This window comes from Lynx rufus, unplaced genomic scaffold (genome assembly GCF_022079265.1).
Source record: "Lynx rufus isolate CCGP_SWC_20201006 ecotype Redwood Valley unplaced genomic scaffold, mLynRuf1.p SCAF_11, whole genome shotgun sequence".
Classification (NCBI taxonomy): Eukaryota; Metazoa; Chordata; class Mammalia; order Carnivora; family Felidae; genus Lynx; species Lynx rufus.
Genome location: NW_025814825.1, coordinates 38,439,053 through 38,459,140, shown reverse-complemented (window position 1 = coordinate 38,459,140; position 20,088 = coordinate 38,439,053). Strand labels below are relative to the sequence as shown.

Genomic DNA, 20,088 nt, shown 5'->3' with positions numbered 1-20,088 from the left:
TATTCGTTTGGGGGGTGGGGGCAGGGTTCATCTTAGTCTCTACACAATCTCTTCCCTCTACCTAGTCTACTTCCCTGCAGCCTAACCAACTTTGCCTAATTTCTACGTAATCTTTAGGCCTCTATTCATTGTTGTTTCCTTGAGAGCTTTACTTAATTATTTTAGATTAGACCTTTGCCATACACCACTCCTGTTACAGCTCTTATATTTGATTACAATTACTTCTTTAGTTGTCTGGTCTTTACCACTGCACTGTATGTTCATTATAGAAGGAATTACGTCTCCTTGTCCATCACTGTATCCCCCCACACTTAGTACAGTGCCTGAACATATAGCACAGAATCAAAAAAAATTTTTTTGTTTGGGTAAAATGAATGAATGAAAGAACAAACAAAAATAACAATTTGGGGGGTAGAAATTGAAAAGGACAGATTTAAATGGTATTCTGATCAACAAAAGAATCCCATGTCAAAATCACATCCTTAAATAAACAGAACTTCTGAACACTGATTATGATGTAGAAAGATGGAGAATGTCATTTCCATCTTAACACAAACAAACAAAGGTGGAAAATGTGCACAATCACAAATTTTCTTGAGCTCATCAGAGAAGCAAGATCAGAGAAGCAAGTTGGGACAAGCAACTAACCCAAAATCTAAGGAGAGAAGACAGGGTCCTCAAGAAGAGATGGAACATGAATGCTTCCTTAGCTGTAGTAAACAATGGACACCATAAAAGCCAGTATGAAGAACTCAGTTAAAATGTTTTAAAAATTGCTAAAGGCCAAATGTGGACTGAGAGAAGACAGAACCCTTAGCAAACACAGAAATGAGGTGAACTCTCACCCCCTCACAGAATCTTTCCCACAGACTTCAGAGGCTCAAAAGAAAGACTAAGGACTAAGCAAGAGACAGAGAAGTCTAAATCCAGCCTTGTGGTGCAGACCTGGGAGAAAGAAATAAGAGTTCATGGGGGAAAAGTACCTAGATCCTTCTTGCCTATCTCCCCTACATGAAAGAAATTAAGTAAGGCTGGGGAAAGGAAGCCCTATTGCCCTGAGGCAGCAGGTGAAGGCCCACTGCAGGTAGGTAAAATACACAAAACAAGAAGTGAACAAAACAAAAACCACCTCTACCCCTCAAATCGAGGCAAGGTTACTGAAAAAGCCCCACTCGTGAGATCAGGGGAAAGTATCTACTCAAAACTGAGACTGAACCAAACCACCAAAAATGCCGTAACATTTCTGTTATAACAAGACATAACAACAACAGGCTAGTAAAACTCCTCTTCCCATAACAACAGACTAATAAAACCGTCAGCAAGCTAGGAACAAAAGTGAATTTCCTCACCTTGATAAAGGATATCCACAAAAAACAAAAATGAATAGCTGATTAAAACATATACCTTGCATCACACTTGATGGTGAAAAATCAACTGCTTTCCTCTTAAAATCAAAAAATAGGTAAAGGGGGCACCTGGGTGGCTCAGTCGGCTAAGCGTCTGACTTCGGCTCAGGTCATGATCTCGCGGTTCGTGAGTTTGAGCCCCGCGTCGAGCTCTGTGCTGACAGCTCAGAGCCTGGAGCCTGCTTCAGATTCTGTGTCTCCCTCTCTCTCTCTGACCCTCCCCCATTCATGCTCTGTCTCTCTCTGTCTCAAAAGTAAATAAACGTTAAAAAAAAAATTAAAAAAAAATAGGTAAGGATGATCATTCTCACCACTTCTACTCAACAGCGAAATTGAAGGTTCTAGCCAATGCAATAAGGCATGGAAAAAAAAGAAGAAGTCTTTCCAGACTGGAAAGAAAGAAAATTGTCTTTGCAGATATAACCTTCTACAATTAAAATCCTACAGAATTACAACGTTACTAGAACTAATAAGTGAGTTTAGCAAAGTAATAGGATACAAGTAGTAGTTCTATATGCTATCAATGAACAAATAAAAATTAAAAATGTAAAGAGTACCATTTACAACAGCACTCAAAAACATGAGATACTTAAGTATAAATCTAACAAAATATATGTAGAATCTATGCTGAAAACTGTAAGACATTGATAAAAGAAAGCAAAGAATATCTAAATAAAGTTCATGAATAGGAAAACTCAATATTAAGATGTCAATTCTCTCCAAACTATCTTTACATTTCAATCAGAATCTCAGAAGGAATTTTATAGAAATTAACAAGCTCATTCTAAAACAAATAACAGAGTGGCAAAGACACTAAAATACCCCAAATAATTTTGAAAAAGAACAAAGTTAAGGCAACTTACACCACCCTTATTTCAAACTTACTATAAAGTACAGTAATAAAACCAGTGTGGTATTGGAGAAAGGGTAAATATACAAACCAACAGAATGGGGGGGGGGGGATCCAGAAACAGACCCACACATATATGATCGATTGATTTTCAACAAAGGTACAAAGGAAATTCAATGGTAAAAGGAGAGTCTGTCCAATAAATGGTGCTAAAACAATTAAAATTTCCTATTGATAACAAGAAGATAATTTCTATCCATACCTCACACCACATACAAAACTAACTCAAAATGAATCACAGACCTAAATATAAAACCTAAAATTGTAACACTACTAGAAGAAAACATAGGAGATAATCTTTTTGACTTTGGGTTAAGCAAAGATTTATTAGATACAACACCAAAAATACAATCCATAAATAAGAAAAAAATGTTTAAATCAATAAACTGGACTTCAGCAAATTTAACTTCTGTTCTTCAAAGACACTGTGAAGAGAATGAAAAGACAAATCACTGACTGGGAGAAAATATTTGCAAAATGACTATCTGATAAAGACCTTTATCCAGAATACACAACAGACACACAAAACTCAATATCCTATAACAATGTGAACAATACTTCACCAAAGAAGATATAAAAATGGCAAATAGGCACACCACAAAATGCTCAACATCATTTATTACTAGGGAAATACAATTCTGTTTATAAGACATTCTGAAAAAGGCAAAACTTGAGGGACAGAAAATATACCAATAGGTGCCAAAAGCTCAAGTTCAGATGAGGGGCTGATTACAAAAGGGCATGATGGAACTCTTCCATCATATATTTGGAATGATGGAACTCTTCTGTATCTTAATTGTGTGGGAGTTACAGGACTACATGCTTTTGTCAAAATTCATACAATATACTCTAAGAAAAGTAAATTTTCTTATGGCATGTAAAATTATATCTTAATTTTATTAAAGAAAAAAAAATCACATCCCCTAGAAATTCATACCAAAATATAGATGACAGCACTGGCTCTTTAATTTCTATTCTTGGCTTTAAGAAGTCAGTGAGTAATTAGCACAACCTTAATGAAGTTATATTAGTAAGACTAAAGATCAATTTGTTTCTTAAAACTTGAGGCTACAGTCTTTCCTAATTTAATTCTGCAGTCATTACTTAAAACTTCCACTGACTTACTCAACTTAGCATGAGTAAAGATTGTAAAAATTAGTCTCCTTTGTCAACTCTATTATCGACTCTCTATATATAACCAAACCAGACAATCTATGCATTGCACTCAGGGAGATATACTGAACTATATATATTTTTAAATTTTTTTTAATGTTTATGTATTTTTTGAAGGAGAGACAGAACGTGAGCAGGGGAGGGGCAGAGAGAGAGGGAAACACAGAATATGAATCAGGCTCTAGGATCTGAGCTGTCAGCAGAGAGCTTGATGTGGGGCTCAAACTCATGGGAGCTGTGAGATCATGACCTGAGCCGAAGTCAGATGCTTAACTGACTGAGACACCCAGGTGCCCCATTGAACTATATTTTTCATCTGGATAGTTTTGTTCCGAACAACTTTAGAAACGAGGACACAGAGAATATTCTAAGATACTCTGATAATTCCAAACAATGTTATGCACATCAATATATAATACTTTTTTACTAAAACACACCTTTTTTTTTTTTTTTCAAAATCCCTTGCTCAAAACCTTAGTGACTCACTAGAGTTTACAAGATATAAATTCATCTTAACTGGCATTCAAGGTTCTACACAATATGGTGTCACTCTACCATTCTAATCATATTTCTATTACCTCAGACACACATCCTCCATTCTACACTGGATAGCCTCACGATCTGTTCACGCCGATTTCTGAAATGCTCTCTTTGAACTGCCTCAGTTTAAAAGTACCTCCTAGTCACTATTCCTTCAAAAGGCTTATCTCAAGTCCAGTGTTTCCCTTTAACTATTTGAAGACACATTGACTTCACCTATCTGTGAATTCATGTGCATTCATACCTATGGTATTCATGACATTATATACTACCTTATATTCTTCTTTACATGTTTCACTTACGACTGTCACCTCTGTAACAGAGGTTCCTGAGGGCAAATGCTATTTTTCACATGCTTCTTCTATCTCCAGGAACACAAGTACTCAATAAATATTCCAAGAAAAAAATTAATGTGGAAGTTAAAGTAATTTTAAATCATTTTAAATTTAAATTAATTAATTGTAAATTAATTTAAAATACTTAACTTCCCAGAAAAGCTTATTTTAAAGCTTGAGAAACTGAAGCCCAGGGCACTAGACTTTGCTCCCCAAGCCTATGCTGCATCACACTCACCTCCGTAGTTCCAGGGTTGAATGAAGTGCCCAACACATGGAAAATACTCAATATTCAAGTATTTTACTAAACTTCATTTTCTAAGGCCAAAGTAAGAACTGAAACCCTGGAGTTCTATCCCAATTCTCCAAAGATTATATTATATTAGTGTCTTGAAATGTTCTCTAATTTCTCGTATGTGTTCACAGATTCTCCCTAAATAGACTATGAAAATCACGAAAATCAAAACTCTACTTTCTCCTCCCTTTAAAGCTCACAGAGCAACTACCACAGTGTTGAGCACATGCAGAGTAGGTGGGCAATATTTCTATTAGATTTCTTTAAACATATATGAGCTGCAACATAAAGGCAGCTCATATATACTTTTCTGCCCCATGTAAAAACATATTAGTTACTCTTCCTACTGGGAAGATTTATTTTTCATCATCTTTGGCAAAAATTCTAGAATGCTATCTGCCAGGTCCATTGCCCCAATAAATATGCATCCACAAGCAATTATGGAGATAGATAGCTTATGGGGAGGGGGCACTCTTTGGTCAGGTCCCAGTGCTGGCCTGTGGTTAGGGGGAAGGGAAAGTGGGGGGAGGGGTGTGGCCCCATGATTAATCACTGCCCACTCTGCTTAGAGGTATTTATCACAGCCCGCTGTCAGGTAAATCACTGGAAAAACACCTCTTCAGTAATTAATGTGAAGTGACGGATGGACAGCCCCTGGGCCCATTAATCAGGAACATCAGCAGCCTACTGAGATTATGAATGTCAGGATGCATAAACTGCCGGTGGATCAATAGGCCCAGGAATTCATCCAAGGCTCTCATTTCCGAGGCATCTCCGGTACATTAGACTCCCCTGACCCCTCCCCCAATCTGAAATGAAAAGCAAGGCTTCAGAACAAAGAGCAGGAACTGAGGTCTGAAGTGACCACTGCAAGAAAAAAGGCAAGGAAGCTGGCCATGGTAGGAAAGGTACCAGAACAGGCAACATGAGCACACAGCTATACCCACAGTCCCTGCCTTACCATGGTCTGACGGACTTAACAATTTTTCAACTTTACAACAGTGCAAACACATACGCACCGAGTAGAAACCATACTTTGCATTTTGATCTTTTCTGGGCTAGCACAATGCGGTACAATACTTTCTAGTGATGCCAGGCAGGAGCAGTGAGCCACAGCTCCCAACCAACCACGCCATCACACGGATAAACAACTGGTATACTTGCAACCACCCTGCACCCAAACAACCACTCTGTTTTCCCTTTCGGTACAGTATTCAATAAATTACATGAGATATTCAACACCTTATTATGTTCAACACTTCATTATAAAATAGGCTTTGTGTTAAACGATTTGCCCAACTACAGGCTAATACAAATAGGGACATTTAAATCAGGCCATACTAAGCTATGACGTTCAGTAAGTAACGTATATTAAACATATTTTCAACTTTCGATATTTTCAACTCAGGATGGGTTTATTGGGACATAACCCCATCATAAGTCAAGGAAGATCTGTACTGACCAAGAGGCTCTTAGAAGGCTCAGTGCCCTGGAAAAGCAGGGGAATCAGGAAGACAACAGTTAATATTCAATTACTCAGAACCTGACTATCCATTTTATGGGCAATCCAGCTCCTTGCTTCTAGTCTTTTACCCATTTTCCTGTCCATATTTTCTTTTCTTTTCTTCATATCAACATCACTAATGCAGAGAGAAGTAAGAGAAAGAAAATTCAATTTCTGCTACCTAATAACCTAGGTACAAATTTCAGCTTAATAGGAAAAAGAATTTGTATGAAATAAAATCATTGAATTATCCTTCAATTTAATTTAGACTTATCCCTCATTACCATGACAAACTGGGAATTGCCAGAAGCACCCAGTGTTTTAGAAAGGTGGTCGTCCTGATTCAGGGGCGCCTGGGTGGCGCAGTCGGTTAAGCGTCCGACTTCAGCCAGGTCACGATCTCGCGGTCCCTGAGTTCGAGCCCCGCGTCAGGCTCTGGGCTGATGGCTCGGAGCCTGGAGCCTGTTTCCGATTCTGTGTCTCCCTCTCTCTCTGCCCCTCGCCCGTTCATGCTCTGTCTCTCTCTGTCCCAAAAATAAATAAAAAACGTTGAAAAAAAATTTAAAAAAAAAAAAAAAAAGAAAGGTGGTCGTCCTGATTCATTAGCAGTTACAGAGCATTCCACCAATATAAGATACAGGTTAAAGGTTACACTGTGGTGGGATTCCAGCAAAATGAAATCAGGTCTTAACTCTGTTTCTTCTCCAAGTCAAACAAAAAACTCTCCATCAAAAGGACTGTTCAACTTATAAAACAGTATGGAGATGAAAATTACTATTTGCTGGTCATCCCAAGTTTATCAAATTTTGTATGTGAAGTATGGCTGGGCTCTGGCCTCATACTGAACACATTCTAGGCTTTGCACTGACGGGAATGAGACTGCACTTGCTGCCACATCCCGCCAAACCCCAGTGCTGTGCTTTGTGGTCAGACTCAGGCCAGGGCTGCAATTGTTGGTCAGAAAGTGTCTCAGAGTTACGGCTGCCTGTTCCGCTAAATCTCATTTCATCCTACTGATGGATGGATGGACAGATGGCTGCTTGGTGAAAGCAGCATTATCAGGCAGCTTCTATGGAGCCTCCGAATGATGGATAGCCCTCTTTCTACTTTCTCCAAACCACCATCGATCCAAGCCATATTTCAGCGGTCAGAAGCCCAGTAATATTAAGACACACAATCAGGTTAAGTTACTTGCAGTGTAAACCTCTAGAACAGAAATTCTAACACCTCTGCTTTGCTGTCATGAACTGGGCTAAAAATGTTACAGTTTCATTCTTTCTAGCTGCTAACCCAATGAATTCCAACAGCTCAAAGCCCAAAGGGAACAGCTGGGCTCCATTCCTAAGAGCACTCTGAAAGCTAGTTTGCCTGCCAAATTTTTTACTAGCCAGTTCTGTGTAATGAATTCCGCAGTATTAGTGAGCAGATCTGTGAATATGTGTATCCAGCTGAATGTAAAGCCATCAGAACCATACAAACCATGTAGAGTTTGTCAGTGACATAATCACTAGCCTCAAATGTGTGGAGCTGTGGATATACCAAGCAGACCCTGTCTACCAACACCAAGGATGGTGCTTAAACCCTGGACAGGTTAAAATTTTGGCTTTTGCTCATAATCTTAAAATTCTCTTTCTATCCCGTCTGCCTTGCTGGCTTCACTCTCTCGTGTAAGTACTAATCCTTGCCTGTTTTCAAGCACACTCCTGTATCCCTTTGCTCTGTCTCCTTCTAGACACTCATCTGAACTAGTCTATTTGGGCCCCATGCCCCCTTTGTTCCTTTATCCAGTGCTCTCAGACAGCAACTCAGACTCATATAACTGGACATATAAGTATCAAAGTTATTTCCACTTGTGTGACTGGAAGAAATGGACTCTGACTCCAGCTTTTTGATATAGTTTCCCTCTGTGATATAGATGTCCTCTTTTTTCAAGTTCACTTATCCCCAAATGACTTCTCCTATGAATGCTTCGTTATCAACTATACCCCAAATCAGGTTGGCCAGGAGCCTAGTATGGCCCCTTTCGATTGATTTGTTGCACCCTGAGTCTGCAGTCTAGAGAATTTGTTTTTATTTGTTTGTGGGGTTATAAAAATGTCTCAGTAGAGTGTTGTTCTTCTTGCTCTTATGGTAGCTAACTTTAATACTTTAATATTTATGCCTTAACAGCACCTATACTTCTGTTCCTTGCCAAAAAAAAAAAAATTATAGACTATTTTTACAAGATACTACTTAATTATAATGCTGTATCAAAAATATCACTGCCCTTCACATAAACATTAAAGAATCTTTACAGAATCTCAGAATTACATTACCGAAAAGGATTTCGTAAGTCAGAATTCAAGATCTTAATTTTCCAAATAAAGAAACTAAGGATCCGAGGTTGTGATGGCCATGGCTAAATAGATATTAAGTGACAAAGAACGGCTGGAATCTAGGTTTTAATTAAAAGTGCTGTGCTCATTCTATTTTTCAGACATTTCATTTTCATTTTTATGATTTCAGAGAGAGTGGGGATAAATAGGATTGAGTGTCATTTGTGTGTGTGCCCGGTGTATTTTGGGGGAAGGTGACCACAAATTAAAATTTGGTCACCCACACTCTTGCGCCTCCCATGAAAACTGCCCACAGGTCATCCGAGAGCCACTCGCTATCTTGGAGAACAAAATTAAATGAATCCCTGACAACTATAAACCTCTACTCTTCTCCCTTCTTTATGTACTTGTCCCAGTCCTATCTAGAAGGTTGAAAATAACAAAAGCAGAAAGATATTCAATCCAACTAGAATCAGAAAAGCAAGAAGCTCCATAACTTATTTAAACTAAATGGATAGAAGAGTAATGTGACCTCGGTTGCAAGGATCAAATACATAGCACAAGTTGACTGACTGGACTTTACCGTCTGTCTGGTGGCCAAAATGTGTCATTGCTCTATTTCCTGATTGCCAAGCCACCTCCATACATAGCCCAAAAGCTTAGAGCTGAAAAAGACCTTTGAAAATCATGTGGTATCACCTCATTTTAAAGATGAGAAAACTGGTGTGCCTGAGTGGCTCAGTCGGTTAAGCATCCAACTCTTGATCTGCTCAGTTCATGATCTCACGGTTCATGTGATCCAGCCCAGTGTCAGGCGCTGTGCCAACAGTTCAGAGCTTGCTTGGGATTCTCTCTCTCCCTGTCTCTCTTTGTCACTCCCCTATTTGCTCTTTGTCTCTCTCAAAATAAATATACATGAAAAGAAATTTTTTGAAGGAAAAGGAAGAAAGGAAGAGGAAGGAAGGAAGGAAGGAAGGAAGGAAGGAAGGAAGGAAAGAAGGAAGAGAGATAAGGAACTGGTTGAGGAATTTATCTGAGACTTACAGTTATTTGAGTAGGAACTGAGACAAGAACCCAGGTCTCCTATCAACTAAAACTAGTAGTTTTATCACCATCATAGTTGCCTTACCCAGTTTTTCAGTCAGTATAAGTTCTGGATATACCAGCTGGACAAACTTTAATCAGTAAGTTAATTGTGCTGCAAAAATAATCACATAATGCAGACCAAAACCAAATACATTATCCATACCAATGCTCATTTCTATTAGTATAAGATGATGAGAAAGACTTTCCATCCCATTCCCACAAAAATGTGCCTCTTACACTGGGCAAGATCTCTATTACAACTATTCTTAACACCAGACACACATTTCTCTTACCAATTTTGAAAAAGGCACTTCCTCAGAAAAGATGGCTTGTTTTAAGTGAATAATAAGAAATGACAATACTTTGAACTCTTATTTTATTCCTATAAACTCCCTAAGTTCATAGGTTGTTTTATTTGCATTAACCAAATACATTTTAAAATAATTTTTTATATTCATTTGCAAAGCTATCTTAAGTCAACATAATAACGATCCTTTCCTTTCATGAAAAAAGTCTTTTTACAGAGCTTCTATTTGGTTAAGATCTATTAAGCCATGTCTAAGAGAACAATGACATATTCTTCACAATCTGCTGCTATGAACCGTATCTAATTATGTTTTCTGTTGCATGAAAGTTTAGGCCCTACAAGCAAAACCGAAGAAGTGGTAGAGTAGTACCAAAAGTAGTAGCAGAGGAAGAAAAACCCAGCTACCACTTAATGAGTGTTTGCCATGTGACAAGGACCATGCTAAATGTTTCATTTATATATATGTGTGTGTGTATGAAAGATCTCACTTGATTCCAAGTATAATACTATGAAGTAGTTATTATTATCCCAATTTTACAGATGAGAAATCTGAAGCTTAAGTAACTTAAGATCACACAGTTTTGAGTGTCAGTTAAGACTTCAAAGTCCCTGCATTTAACTGCTACAATTCACTGCTTGACATTCAGCAGGATGGTGTCTCACAATAATGTATTAATTTCATAAATATTCACAATTTGCTTAGAATGTATAAATACAAAGCAACCAGAGTTCAAAGACCGCTGCAGTAAAACAGTAAAACCAACAAGGGTAAGAATGAAAGAACTTTAATGCTTTCATGGCATGCCTATTTCCAATAACCTTCCAGACTTAAAAGTGCTGACAATAATAATTCACTATAGTCTCTGAAACTTCCTCATTCACCTTGCCTCACCCTCAAAACCATATGGTGAAGAACCTCACCAGGTGTCAGGAGAGAAACTCCCTCTCTTCTATTCCCCATAAGAATAATCGCTATACGTCTTCCTACCAACTCCCCCAACCATTTGAAAACATTATCCTTCTCTACATACTTCCCTTTCTCCAAAGACACATGTGAACATGGGAATAGCAACCAGTGAAGCTGGTAACACAATTCTTAGACTGGAGGAAGCTTCAAAGCAGAATGTAGAGTGCACTTCAAATTTGAGTTTCCAAACAGAAGAAACTGGTACATCAAATCCCTGTAGAAGATGGTATTTTCAGATGTCATCTTAAACAGAATGTAATAGTTACAGTATTTTAGTATTAGTCTTTAGTATAAATCTGGAGATTTACAGCCTCTGCGTCTCTGCATGCAATTGGACAAGAATATGGTTTGCATTGGGGCGCCTGGGTGGCGCAGTCGGTTAAGCGTCCGACTTCAGCCAGGTCACGATCTCGCGGTCCGTGAGTTCGAGCCCCGCGTCAGGCTCTGGGCTGATGGCTCAGAGCCTGGAGCCTGCTTCCGATTCTGTGTCTCCCTCTCTCTCTGCCCCTCCCCCGTTCATGCTCTGTCTCTCTCTGTCCCAAAAATAAATAAACGTTGAAAAAAAAAAAATTATTAAAAAAAAAAAAAAGAATATGGTTTGCATAAATGAAGAAACATTCCATGAGAAATCTGAGTATTAAGACAATGAAAGATATAGGATGCATGATTCCAGCAGGATCCTGGGGGTGCCAAAATACATAAACAAATGATGGCATGAAAAGGTTTTTCTCACGACTAAACACAATTCATGTCCTCAAGTTATTTTACACTCCAGTGACTATAGTCACCATGCATCGGCACCAACTGATTTCACGCTTTATAGGCTGGGAAACAGTCCGTAGCTTAGCCTCTTTCACACTCCACTAACATGGTATCCCGGTAGTTCACCTACTTAACTATTCCCAGTTTAATGTTAGTGCACCTATTACTGACCAACTCAAAAGGCAGTAATATAGACCAAAGTTGTAATATAACTGAACACAACAGCAATATAACATGTAATTGAAAGGTGGAGAGAAAGCTCTGCTTCTTATTCCACATATATACCTGGTGGCAGGGGGGAGAGAGAAGGAAAAACTCCCTCCTAAAACGTATATCCCTTACCAGACATCTGGAGGTTGGTCTGTTATTTCTAGACTTATTAGAAATTAGTTCCTCTACTGATCTATCTGGATTTCATCCCTAATATCCTACAGTTGACAACAGAGTTGAAATTGACAACGCTTTGAGGGCTGTACCTCAAACATGACATGCATTAAACTTGATCTTTCTTTCCCTTTAGGATTCACAGACTAAAACTAATAAACCACACAGTAAATTTTCAAAGTAGAAGCAACCAGACTTAATCTGTGCTGAGTGTTATATATGTTATCTCATTTTTTAAATTATTTATTTATTTTAAGAGAGAAGAGCAGGGGAAGGGCAGAGAGACAGGGAAAGACAAAGAATCCCAAGGAGGCTCCACACTGTCAATGCAAAGCCCGATGTGGGGCTCCATCTGAGCCGAAATCAAGAGTCAGACGCTTAACCAACTGAGCCACCCAGGTGCCTCTATATTATCTCATTTGATCCCAACTACAAACTAAGAGGTAGCTAGGTATCTTAATTTTGCAGATGAGAAATCTGAAACTTAAATTACTTAAAATCACACAGCTTCCAAGCATTGGTTAGGATTCCAAAGTCCCTGAACTAGTGTACTATACTAGAATATAGGCCTCCTAAAAAATGGGGTAAAACAGACAGCAGAGAAAAGCTTAAAAAAACAAAAAAGTGCAATAGCAATAGGAGAACAATTGTAAAGGAGGTGGAATCCCTATGTTAGAGATATAGTTACAAATCTGTGTCTCTCTCCCCCTCCTTGAAGCTATGCTAGCAAGCGTGAAGGCCAAATGTGGCTGGTGAGAAACTAAAGCAAGTTACACTTCAAAGTAGGCAAAGAAAACATTAGATAATTAACAAATAAGAGCTTCTCTTATATGCAGATTGAAAGCTTACTAATTAGAGATTCAAGAATAAATACTGTAATTAACTTAGAATATAATCTCTTCAGAGCAATGTTCCTTTAAAAATCAGGAAGCCTGTAGAGAGCACTACAGAAGGCTTTCCCAAGAAGTACGATGTACTGAACAAACATGACTCAGGTACTAAAACTGCAATTCTAATCTATTTTTCTTATGATACAAAAAGAAAGATAAGTGTTAAAGACTGGTAAAAGCTAACAATAGGTAATGGCATTTTCTTGGAGTCAAATATTTTTTAAGTGCAGATACTATACTGATACAGATACTATGTTGGGACAGTATAGATTATAAAGACTACAATAATATAACATGGTTTGAACCACATGAATAGTGTAGCCTCCCCTTTAAGTTGTCCCCATCTAATTGGGAAGATAAAATATTTTTTTTCAAATTATCATTTTAGGGGCACCTGGGTGACTCAGTCAGTTAAGCATCTGACTCTTGGTTTCAGCTCGGGCCATGCATGATCTCACAGTGGTGAGACTGAGCCCCCATCAGACTCTGCTGGGCATGGAGCCTGCCTAAGATTCTCTCTCTCCCTCTTCCTTTTCCCCTTCCCTGCTCACACACGAGCACACACTCTAAAAAAAAAAAAAAAAAAAAAAAGTTTTAAAATAATATTTGATAGCTAAGTAAAGAGAAAAGCACTAAATGATAAAAACCCAGAGAGATATCAGTAAGGGCCTAGAATGGTTGAAGATGTAATAAAATAGGTGGAACTGGAGTTAGGCCTTTATAAGCTGGTATAGAGAAAGAGAATTGAAGGGAGACACTGCAAGAAGATTGAACAATATGAAGACGCAGTAAGTCAGAAAGTGATATTTTGGAGACACTTACAGAAACTAGTCTAGCTAGAGCCAAAGGCTGAACCATAGTGAACCATAACTCGCCCCACATTAAAGTCTATTCCACAACCCAGAAATATTCAGAAACCCATGTACTGATGTCTGATGAAGACTGCCATGGCTGGCCAAGTGGTTCTAAACAACACTAGTTGATGGTATGCGTACGTAAGATCTAATATATAAATAAATAACAGGATATATATTCATCTGAGATAAAGGCCCAATCATTTAGGGATCTCGATATGGTAACTGGCCTTCCTACCATTACAATAATTCCTGGAAAAGATAAGCCCCATCCCTATCACCCTGACTTTTATAGTCTCATTTCCTGGTAGGAAGTGATATTTCTAGTCTCTTCAAAATTTTTAAATCTATCCAATCCACACTCTCATCAACAGAACATGCAGCCTTACAGTTTTTTTTTTTAATTTTTTTTTAACGTTTATTTATTATTGAGAGACAGAGAGACACAGAGCGTGAGCAGGGGAGGGGTAGAGAGAGAGGGAGACACACAATCCGAAGCAGGTTCCAGGCTCTGAGCTGCCAGCACAGAGCCCGACGCTGGGCTCAAACTCACAGGCTGTGAGATCATGACCTGAGCCAAAGTCAGTCACCCAACTGAGCCACCCAGACGCCCCATAGCCTTACAGTTTTGATGACAGAATGAAACACTGACACCTTGAAAGAAAAAGTGAAATACACAATTTTCTACTCCACCAAACCCCTCCGCTTCACACACAACCTCTGACTGTTCACTTCACAATCGTTTCAGTAGTACCAACAAGAATAGCTTCCATTCCAACTGCCCACAGAACCAGAGTTGCCCTGCTCTTCTCTCATTTCTTCCCCTCCCACCTCCTCTGTAACTTACACACAACCACCTCACTCTGCTGGCCGTCTTCCCCAACTGCTGCCCAACGATTCACAGGCCCTCACAGATTGTCAGCACTGCGTTCAGGGACTTGAGAAGTACTCTTGTGGGACAGCGCAGTGTGTTAGTACACCATTTTCCCGGACACAATGTCACTCTTTATAGCCAGTTGCAAATTAGTTTCTTCTTAAAAAAAATAATACTCCTAATAAGACAGGTACAAGGAGATTTTAAATAACCAAGATTAAAACTCATTTTGGTTTGCTCTAAGATTGGGGCCATTTCAGACTCATGCACAATGAAATCTCATGCCTCTACTCATAGCAGCCATATACCCTCTCTAGGAATATCAGAAGTACGCTTTCTGATGCTAACAAAAGCAAAGACACCACCAAAAAAGATATCAAAGGAGAATCTTCTTTCCCCTTTTTTCTGTAGCTATAGTCCTCATCCTTAGATTCCATTTGAGAATACTTTAAGCTCTGAACATCAATATTTACTTCTCATTATTTTTGTGTAAAACCATTTAAAAGAAAATTCTTCAAGTCACCAGTATCATTTCATTATAGTTTCCAATTTTTTGCCACATGCTTCAGCAGCACCCAAGTACAATTATCTTCTAACATTTGCTATGACTGACCCTCTTATTGCCACTAAAGCCTTCACCCTACGTATCAGCCACCCAGTTAACACTGGCAAAACATTAGAAACAAGCTGGAACAGACTGAAAAGACCGTAAGAGGATGTGACTAAGAAAGTCTTACATAACAGTGGTTATATCAACTTACTAAGTCTTCTTGGAAAAAAATTTAATTGAAAAAGAACACCTATAGAGTAATATGAAATAATTAAAATCAGTTTCACTAGCTATCTCATTATTTTTCATTTCTAATTTCTTTCATAGTATTATTCACTCTTCTTCTTTATGCTTTACTGAAGATATAATCTTCCTGAGTCAGTTCTTCACACCTCTATAATAACATAGCTTCTTCACTGCTCCATATATGAACGAGAGGGAAGTTCTAGAGCTTGAAAGGATGTCAATTCTCTGTTCCTACAGTGGAAGAGACTAAACAAAGCAAAACCAGTATCCCAGCTTTGAGAACTAATTCTAATATTTAACCAGCCCCTGTTCTCTCTACAGCAAACACCAAAGTTAAGAACAGTGAATAGAAGAAAATCTTTAAGAGACCCTCAGTCCTTCAGGAAACTGCCACTCTCAAACTTGTTTTAAATGAGTTACAATTAAAATGACACTAAAAGAAACAAAATATAAGCAAATAAATATTTAGAGTAAATAAACAATAGTTCTATAAAATACGCACAAGTATAGTCAACTGACTTACCAAATAAATGACATTTATTTTTTGAATAATAAAACTCTAGAACATGCAGACAGATTTTATCTGAAGGCAAATGGTACAAAAGTTTCCTTCTGATAAACAGCAGTCTCACCTGGAAAATAATAAAAGTTATTTTTATAAAAATATATAATTACTTCTTTGACACTAGTCTATGCTCTTAACTTTCATTATCTCATTTCGCGAATGCTAAGAGTTTAACACATTTACCTACCATAGAATGTGCAATGAAAATAAACACAAACAGATGAAAATACTTTTTAGTAGCTCATCAACCAAACAGAATAAGAAAATGTCATCTTTTCTCATTCTCAGTCCTGTGAGAACTAGTCTGAGGGGGCAGAAATGCCTATCAATTGCCTTCAAAAAAAAGAGAAAGTGGGGCACCTCGGTGGCTTAGTTGGTTAAGTGTCCAACTGCAGCTCAGGTCATGACCTCACGGTCCATGAGCTCAAGCCCCACATCGGGCTCTGTGCTGACAGCTCAGAGCCTGGAGCCTACTTCAGATTCTGTGTCTCCCTCTCTCTCTGCCCCTCTCCTGCTCAGGCTATGTCTCTCTCTCAAAAATGAATAAATGTTTAAAAAAAAATTTTTTTTAAAGAAAAAAACCAAAATAATACAAATGATGAAAACCACAAAAAGATGCTCAACTTCTAGTCATAACTACAGTTCTAACTTACAGGATGGCATATGGTGGATGCTCAATAAGAATATGCCAGATGGTTGGATGGATGGATAAAAAATAAACCTCATCAGCTAGCAAAGAAAAAATAAATCATATCAGTTACCAAAGAAATGCAAAATAAATATATAAATACACAGTACTTTTGTTTGCCCATCAAACTGACAGACTTAAAGAGCAATAAGGTCCTATTTTGGTAAATGTAGACAGAAGAATTCACATTGTTGATGGAGGTATACCTTTTAATAACGTATAAAGCATTTTAACAATATTTCGGAATCTTTTACATATCAAAGAGGCTTAGGACCAGGCAATTCTTCAAATACTTTATCATAAGGTAATAACTGACCTCTACCATAATACTTCTCCCAAAACTATTTATAATAGTGAAAAATTATAAACAACTTTAACGTCCACCTATATGGGTAAGGTTAAATAAATTATGGTATATCTAAGCTATACAAAAATAGTCATTAGAAAGAATAATGTAGCTCTATAAAAACTGATACAAAGATCTACAAATACATTGAGTTTTTTAAAAATGGAAAATTTAACAAGTGTACGAAACCAATATAAAAACTTTGAAACATTCTTGAGTAGATGTGAACAAATGGAAAGCTTGTTTCCTTGTTCTCAGATAAAAAAAAAAACTCAACATTACTCAACATCATAAAGACGTCAGTTCTCCCTCAAGTAATTTATGAATTTAATGTAATCCTAATAAAAATCCCATTTTGAACATACTTTCTTCTAGAGATAGACAGCTGACACTAAAGTTCAACAGAAAAATAAAGATGTAACATGACACATTAAAAATGTTAAAAGCTATCCCTTGATATACTACAAAGCCTCTATAATTAAAACAGCGTGATAATGGTACAGGAATAGACAGATCAGTGCAAAAGAGTAGAAAGTCCAGAAATAAACTCAATGGAAACTTAATGTATGCTAAACATGACATCTCAAAACACTGGGGCAAAACTGTACTTTTTAAAGAAAAAATATACTGGGATGACTAATTAGCATTTGGAAGATTATTAAATTTGTATAATATTCACTAAAAAAAAAACTCTAAACGAAGCAGGGATCCAAATGTAACAACTAAAACATGTAAATTCTTCTCTACCTTGGGGAAAGAGAAAGGTATTCCAATTACAACCCAAAATTCAGATGCAACAAAAGACTGAAAAAATGAACTAGATAAATGCCTAAAAACAGACACACACATGCATGCACACACACACACACACATAACCAAAAAACAACTGACAAACTGGGAGAAAATACCTGTAACATATAGAACTTAAAATAGCTAGCATCCCTAAAAAAAAAAAGAACTCAGAAAAATTGAGGGAGAAAAAAATCTAATAGAGAAATAAATAAAAAGATACAAAACAATTAACAAACACAAAAAAGATATTTAAATGACCTTTATACATATGAACAGATGTTCAACCTCACTACTAACAAAAGAAATAAACATTAAAACTATATGGAGATACCACTTCTTACCTTTAAGGTTAGCAAAAATTAAGAAGTATAACAACACTCTGATGGTTATGGGAAAACAAACACTCTCACATACTGCTGGTGAGAATTCAAATTTATACAACCCCCACAGAAGGGGATACAGCAATATTTAAGAAATTTACACGTGCTTCTAAACTTTTGACCCAAACATACCATTTTAGGAATTCACCCAAAGATATATTTCCAACATACAAAAATATATATGACCAGGTTAGCCACTGTAGCACTGTTTGTAAATGCAAAATATTGAAAACATCATAAAAGAATGGTTAACATCCTCACAACACAGTAGTGATACACAACTGTCAGAGGGAGGAAAAGACAGACGGAGAGAGGGTGAGTCTATAAATTGATATGGAATGGGTTCCAAAATATGTTGTGTTAAATGAAAAAACCAAGCACAAAAGTTTTCTATAGTATATATCTTCTGTGTAAAAAAGAAGAAATCAGAAAATATACACGTATCTCATCATTCCCGGAGGGAAAACACACAGTAAGGATAATTCAGAAAATGATGAAACTGGTTATCTACAGAGTGGGGTAGAAACCGGTGGAAAGGGGGAAAAAAAAAGGGGGAACACTGCTCTGAGTATACATTTTTTTGTACAATTCTTACTTTTGGAACCATGTTAACGTTTCACATATTCCAAAATAAGGATGATCAGTTAGGATGGGGAGAAAAACTCAGAATGAAAATAAACTCAGAACTGTATTTCAGGGGCGCCTGGGTGGCTCAGTCGGTTAAGCGTCTGACTTCGGCTCAGGTCATGATCTCATGTTTCGTGAGTTCAAGCCCCACATTGGGCTCTGTGCTAACAGCTCAGAGCCTGGAGCCTGCTTCAGATTCTGTGTCTCCCTCACTCTCTGCCCCTCCCCCACTCATGCTCTGTCTCTGTCTCTCAAAAATAAATAAAGATTAAAAAATTAAAAAAAAAACTGAACTGTATTTCAAATGACTAACATAACCATGTGAGGATGGGAAGAATGCTAGGGAGAGAAAACAAATCCAAGTAACTTTTAAACATGGTTTTTAGATCAGCACTGTCCAACAGAAACATGATTGAGAATCACATATGTAATTTAGTATTTCTGATAGCCACATTTCAATAAAATAGGTGGAATTAACTTTATTAATATATCTTATCCAATATATCTAAAATATTTCAGTATATAATCAACATAAAAATATTACTAAAATACTAATAAGATCTTTTACCTTCCTTAGTTTATACTAAATTTACAAAATCCAGTGTATACTTTACACTTACAAAACAATTCATGTGTAGTGGCTACCCTATTGGACACTGGAGATTTAGAGTATATACCTTTAGGCTAAAGAAAAACCTATCAACAAATACTGAACTCTGCTCAGGTGTCTTTTAAATAGTGGTATGAGTTAGCAATTCTTAAGTTTATTCTAAGATTGAGCCAATAAGTAAAAATATGAATAACAGAGCTAGATTTTTCCCTGTTGGAAGAGGGAGTTCTAAATACAGAATAAAGGAAGGACAGAATAAACCCTGTAGTACTGGGTTGGAATCAGAGGTTATCAGTATAAACTCACTGCTTTCAGTAGACAGATGAAGACGTACTGAGTGTGTGTGGACGGACACACACTTACACCACAACACAACTGCTTCCACGTGCCTGCTGAGAGGGCCTAGAGCAATGAGGGCATCTAGGGTCCAGATCACGGCTTTTAAAACTATTCTCTACCAAAAGCAACCAGAGCTCCTTAAAGAAATAACTCATTCCAGGGCTCAGGCTGGGAAAGTGCAAGATGAGCCTACATTTTGTTGCAGTAAAAAGTGAGGCAGTGCTCAAAGAATGAGTAGGGTAAGCCAAAGGGAGACAGGAATCGGCTTGAAGGGACAGCAAGGCCAAAAGGGGAACAGCATCAAAATAAATAATTATGAAATAAAGTATTATTATAAATAAGT

The 20,088-nt window shown here is 37.5% G+C and overlaps 1 protein-coding gene across 4 annotated transcripts in view; it reads right to left on the bottom strand.

Annotated features, from left to right (window-relative positions):
• Nucleotides 1–20,088, bottom strand: part of R3HCC1L (R3H domain and coiled-coil containing 1 like) — a 94,490-nt gene that overhangs the window by 54,065 nt on the left and 20,337 nt on the right. Inside the window, exon 3 of one of the 4 annotated variants that reach the window (XM_047073259.1) lies at nucleotides 15,922–16,030. The exons of the other annotated variants lie outside the window; for them this stretch is intronic. The gene's annotated coding sequence lies outside the window, so the exon portion shown is untranslated. The remainder of the gene's footprint in view (nucleotides 1–15,921; nucleotides 16,031–20,088) is intronic. 4 annotated transcript variants of the gene reach the window in all.